Genomic DNA, 6,610 nt, shown 5'->3' with positions numbered 1-6,610 from the left:
AGCTTTATTTTCCCCATTGATTTGAAATACCAATTTAATCATATTGTTAGACAGATATATACATTTGTTTCTAGAATGCTCATTTTATTTCATTGATCTACTTGATTATTTCTGTGCTGGTGTCATGTTTTAATTGCTGAGATTTTATAATGGATTTTGACATTTAAAAAATAAATAAAATCAATCTGCATTAAAAATTTCTTGAAATAGCTGCTAAGTTTCTTAAGAGTAGGAATCATGTCTTATATTGTTTTCTAATAATTATACTAATTGTTTTATCTCATAGATTAATAAATGTTATGAGGTAATACTTATTTAACATATAGGCATGCCCAGTAAATAATTGCTGATTAATTTCATCCCATTTTAGGTTCCTTAGCAACTTAACTGCAAGTTTTAAGTCAACCTAATACCCTAATCAAATAAAAGAAACAGCACTAACAAGCTTCAGAGAAAGCTGCCTTCAGGGGTTATTCGCTGAAAAGTTATGCTGAGTGAATGTGATGCATCTAGGGGGGAAAAACCCAATAAAAAGATGAATGTTTCCCTTCAATATTTTTTTTTCTTTTTTTGGCCTGTTAATTTTATTTACTATGTAGTTACATCTGATCACAGCTACAAATAACATACATGTTTATGAGCTTTGTTTATTTTACACCCTGTTGTTAAATGGTTCACCCTGTTATGAAACTTAGCAGTGGTGAGATTTTTATTCTTTCTTTCTGCGTCCCAAAGTTCAGTCCTTTTCTGTCACAACCAATTCTCCCGTCATCCCTTTGTATTCCTACATATTAGGTGGAAATGAACCTAATATTAAAAGCCCTATGTAGAGTCTATGAGAAATTGATGTTTTTTATGAGAGCATAACTTTGAGACAGAAGCTCTTCTCAGCTTTGAAAAATACTTCTTTCTACAGAATCACCAGCCAGCCTTCTGGCCTGATCAAGGCTATGGCTGAACAAGCTTAACTTGAGTTCACAAGGCTAATGAAGTGAGATCCTAAGTCAGAGAGAAGGCACTGAGCTACTTATGAAGGTAATGCACCCCAAAGGTGTTCCCGAGTTCACAGTTGTATTAAAGCTATACTCAGAATCTTCATAAGCCACACATCCAGGCAAGGAATACTAATTGACCAAACATATTCACAGATCTGATTGGGTAACGTGGCTTGAATCCTGATTTCTATTCATTGTTAGGAAATGTAGAAAAGCTACATCTTTGAAACTGTGGCAGATTTTGCCATCTGTGAAAGTGAAGAATACTGCTATTTTATTTTATTTATATCCTCACTCAAGGATATATTTATTTATTGATTCTGAGAGAGAGAGAGAGAGAGACATCCGTGTGAGAGAGGAAGATGCATCAGCTGCCTTTTGCAAGTACCCTGACTGGGGATCGAACCTGCAACCTTTCATTGTACAGGATGACACTTCAACTGAGCCACCCAGCCATGGCTGATGCTGCTATTCTAGGGAACAAATCCAAAGATTATATTAAAATCTTAGCCTGGTCAGTAAGGCACAGAGCATAACATAAAAGTGCTCAGTAAATACTTTTCACTTGAATAAAGAGTAGATGGGTACTTTTCTCATTGTGTTTTCATTCCCTTCCCTACCCCAACCAATCAGATTTTTAACTTGGAAAAAAATGAATGCACCTGAGCATCATTCATGGCCTCCTTTACTCTAATTTAGCTTTTGGAAGCTCTACATTGCCAAAAAGTATCAAAGGAGAAAAGTAATGGATCTACCTTTTCCCCAGTCTTTATAAGAAGTCTATAAACAAGTTCAAGTTGGTTACTCACACATACCAAAGATGGAATGGAATTTTTAATGTTAAATCTCCATTTCTGGCTTCTTTTTCTTCCCCATTCTCTAAGGAAAATTACAAATATCCTAAAGGACTTGACACCCGGTAGCTAAGGTCAAATGAAACAGAAAATGATTCTTTACTCTTGGAATGAACTGTCAAGTTTCTTTTCCAGATATAATAAATAGGTTGTTAAATGAGACATATGCTGTTGCCTCCTAATTTCAGCCAAAGCCTCAAAGCTAAAGATGATGGTGGGGGGTGGGGTGGGGAGGATATATTCTCACTTTCTAAGAAGAGGTGTTAGAATTGCCCATACAGGACCTGCACAAAGATGGAAGAAAGGTCTCTGCCACTCACCTCCTGTCTGTGGCGGAGGAGACTAGGAGTGTCAAAAGGATTCACTTAAGGAATCTGTAGGAGTGAAGAATGCTCCGTGTTTTGTTCTCTTTCTCCCCTTCCAGCCAAGTGATAGACGTTTCCAAGGAAAATGCTTATAAAGGTTAGGACTTGTGAGAGGGAAAGATTGGAAGTCACAAGAGGGGAAACCAGTATGTCACTCCCGGGCTAGAGGCTTACTTACTTTGCTGTAGAAATACATAGGTCCATCCCGGGATGGCTGCGGATTTGGAGCATGGTGACAGTTTTTGGAAGAGGCTAAAATAGATCCCCATGAGTTTAAGGGCACACCTGACCCAGAGCACCCTGTGCCCCGCCGCTGCCGCTACAGGCTGTCTTGGAAACAGTAAGACTGAGGAACAGCGCAATGGCAGAAGGTGCAGCATGAGGCCAACAAAGAGATCAAGAAGCAGCTGCAGAAGGACAAGCAGGTCTACCAGCCATGCACTGCCTGCTGCTGCTGGGTGCTGGACAATCTGGTAAAAGCCCCCTGTGAAGCAAATGAGGACCCTGCATGTTATGAGTTTAATGGAGAAGAGGGCAAAGAGGATCTGCTGGCTTCCAGGAGCAACAGCAATGAAGAATATTATCCTTCAGTGATGGCTCCCATTTCTTCTCTTCCCAGCTATGTCCTCTCACACTCTGCAGGCTGGAATTGTGCTCTTAGGGACTTCTAAGAAGAGTACTATTCTGTTGTGGGAGGAGGGGAGATGGGCCCTACCACCCAAGCTCTAAAGATAACTGAAAACACACACACACAACAACAACAAACCACAAAAAACAAACAAAAAATGGAATAAAATCCTTAATTGCCCAAACTGTAGTGTAACATCCAAAATAGGCATCTGCATAGCAAGTGACTAATTATCAATTTAATGTACCAAAAGTTGGCATTGAAAAATAATGACAAGTCCTTGCTGAGCAACCTACTGTGTCCTAGACGCCTGTGTCAGCCCCAGGCCCCTACTAATAGCTGCCTGCACCTCACTCTGTGACTCTATTCTGCAGTAAATACAAATCTTAACATACATGATAAATAAAACTTTACATGTCTCAGCCAAAAAAAAAAAAAAAGTAATTGCCAATTGCCTCCTGTCTGGAGACTGGAAGAGAGGAAGCTGGCTGAAACTGCCTGTGCTATGGCAGCGGGACACGAACACAGCCTGCACTGAAAGGTGAAAAATGCGGGAGTTCCCTCAGGCCAGGCGGCTGCCACGGAAGACCCAACCGTGGCCTCCAGGGCTGCCAACCAGAGAGGGGGTCCCCAACCGAAAGTGGCCATGGGTGTATTGCTGGGTGGCATTGAAGAGGTGAGGCGGGGGAGAAGGGTCAAAGGCGAGCCAGAGAATCCATATCAGGGAAAGAACAATGCAAAGTTGCCACAGGGTGCTCTGTTTTTGGAGAACCTGCAAATATGCCCCAAAAGAGAGGGCCAGCTTTTCTTTTTTTTAACTTCTATTTTTATTTTATTGATTTGAGAGACAGAGAAGAGGAGAGAGCGAAAGAAAGAAACATCAATTTGTTGTTCCACTTACTGATGTATTCATTGGCTGATTCTTGTATATGCCCTGACTGGGGATCGAACCTGCAAACTTGGCATACCGGGATGACACTCTAACCAACTGAGCTACCCGGCCAGGGCTGAGAGGGCCAGCTCTTCAATGACTGTCATAACAAGTTTCCAGTAACCAGAATATGACAGCCCTAGCCACTTAAATCTTGGCTCCATTTTCTCTAATCCCCCTGTTTGTGATACTGTCCCGGGAAGAGCCCAAAGCACCGGAACTCAGGGAGGCAGGGAAAGAGGAGCAAGAACAGTCAGAAGCACAGGAAAAGAGCAGATTTTAAACCATTCTGCCTTCCCTGGGGTGGGTCTCAAACCCGGAGTCAGACCTGAATTTACTAGGATGGGAACAATAAGCAATTGGAAGACATTTAAGTTTGATTCAGATGAACTGGCCATTTTCATACCGGAGAGCGAAATAGATTAAAGAGCAACGAGAGCTACCTGCTTGTAAAGAGATGGGGGTGGGGGGGGGGAGGCGGGGGGAGAGATCTAACCAGCAGCTTGATGGTAGCATTGGGAGGAAGCTTTCTCTTTGTGTATCCCTTCAAGTTCAGTTTGCTTAGTAAGTTGGTCACAGAGAAAAAGTGAAAGATGGGAACTTTAAGGAAACAGTGCATAGAGGTGGGATATGCTGGTGCTGGTGTAAACATGAGCAGTTAGAGAATGAGTGTTTTTGTTTATTGGGCAAGGATGGTTCATAAAAACCATTCTCTTTAATAGCAGCTTTGTTAATATGTGAGCAGTTTTTATTTAGTAGTGCTCCCCTCTTATGGCAGAATCTACCAGTTGCTAGTTACCAAAGTGGCTTCTTTCCTTCTTAATTTAAAAAAACCATCAACCATTAGACCAGATCACAATCTCATGCAACGAACCTTGGCTATAGGATTAAGTTCTTGACATTGAGATTCATTGGAACTGATTGAGAGGAAATTCCAGAAAAGCTTTTAAAAATAGAGAACATTTTTCTCTTTCCTCTTTCCTTCCTCTTGCAATGTAGATATGATTGCAATAGATGGCTGGAGCTCCGGCAGCCATCGGAGTCCAGGAGGAAACATTAAGGAAAGCCAGAGAAACATGGAAGGAACCGGTGTCCTTAATGACTCCATGGAGCTATCACACTGGCCCTTCCTCTCTGTGAAGCCACTTCTTTTTTGAAAAGAAATAAATGTACACTTTGTATTTATTTTTGAAAAGATTTTATTTATTTTAAGGGAGAAGGGAAGGGAGGGAGGGAGGGAAAGAAACATCACCTCTCACACACTCCCAACCAGGGACCTGCCCAAAGTGGGCATTGACCCAGTGACCTTTTGGTTTGCAGGATGATGCCCACTCACTGAACTACACCAGTCAGGGCTAAACATACACCTTTTAAAAAAGTCTTTGTGATTTCTGTTCTCTGGTATTATTATCCCCACATCCTCACTAGCACTTGTTGTTTGCTGATTTATTGATAATAGCTATTTTGACTGGTGTGAGGTGCTACCTTATTGTAGTTCTAACATACAATTCTTTCATGATTAGTGACTTTGAGTATTTTTTTCTTATACTTATTGGCCATCTGTATGTCCTCTTTGAGGAAGTGTTTATTCAGGTTCTTTGCCATTTTTAATTGGATTGTTTGTTGTTTTGGTGTTGAGTTTCCCATAAATTCTTTATAAATTGTGAATATTAACTCCTTATCAGATGTAGTGCCAGTGAGGATGTGAAGAAAGGGGAACCCTTTTGCAGTGTTAATGGGAATGTGGATTGGTGCACCCACTGTGCATAGCAGTATGGAGGTATCTCAAAAAATTAAAAATGCAGCTGCCTTATGACTGAGTGATCCCACTTCTGGGGATTTATCTGAAGAAACCTAAAACACTAATTCAGAAGAACATAAGCACCACTATGTTCATTGCAGCATTATTTACAATCGTCAAGATATGGAAGCAGCCCAAGTATCCATCAGTAGATGAGTGGATAAAGCAACTATGGGACATTTATATACAATGGAATACTACACGGTTGTAAAAAAAGAAAAACTTACCCTTTGTGACAGCATGGATGGACCTGGAGAACATTATGCTAAGTGAAATAAGTCAGTCAGAGAAAGGCAGATACCAAATGATTTCACTCATCGGTGTAACCTAATGAACGAACTGAACTAACAAAATAGAGACCGACTCATAGATAACAGGCTGACAGCTCTGGTGAGTGTGGGGGGCATGATTAGAGGGCAGAGGGATCCAGCAAAAAGGAAAACGGACTCATGGGCATGGACAATAGTGTGGTGATTGCAGAGGGAGGGTGGGAATAAGGGGGATAAATGGTAATAGAGAAAATACAATAAAAAATAAATTAAACAAATAAACGCACATTCTAAATGATACATTTCCCAAGGCATTCCATCATACCATTGCTCAGCAACACTAGACTTCACCTCCTAAGTGTATCTTGAGTTCCCCTCCTTCCTGGCATCCCTGCCCTCGGTGTCACTTCAGAGCCTCATTGTTTCTCAGGTGACTGCCACAACTCTTAAATGGGCTCACTGCTTGCAGTCTTGTTCTCATTTCTATTAGTTTGCTAGGGCTGCCACAGCAAAATACCACAGACTGGGTGGTTTAAACAACAGAACTTTATTTTCTCACAGTTCTAGAGACAGAAAGTCCAAGATCAAAGTGTCAGCAGGGTTGGTTTCTCCTGAGGCCTGTCTCCTTGGCCTGCAGATGGCCGCCTTCTTGCTGTGTCCTCACATGGCCTTTGCCTTGCGTGCATGCATCCCGCACGTCTCTTTTCTTATAAAGACACCAGTCATAGTGGATAGGAGTCCACCTCTATGACCTCATTTAACATCAA

General features: G+C 41.4%; 1 pseudogene; it reads left to right on the top strand.

Moving 5' to 3' along the window:
* The first annotated feature begins 2,225 nt into the window (after positions 1–2,225).
* LOC129086115 (guanine nucleotide-binding protein G(s) subunit alpha-like) lies at positions 2,226–2,885 on the top strand (annotated as a pseudogene).
* The last annotated feature ends 3,725 nt before the right edge of the window (positions 2,886–6,610 follow it).

The sequence above is a fragment of the Pteronotus mesoamericanus genome, unplaced genomic scaffold (genome assembly GCF_021234165.1).
Source record: "Pteronotus mesoamericanus isolate MK-2021 breed Mesoamerican mustached bat unplaced genomic scaffold, CSHL_Meso_final scaffold_36, whole genome shotgun sequence".
NCBI lineage: Eukaryota > Metazoa > Chordata > Mammalia > Chiroptera > Mormoopidae > Pteronotus > Pteronotus mesoamericanus.
This window is presented reverse-complemented; position numbering and strand designations above follow the sequence as displayed.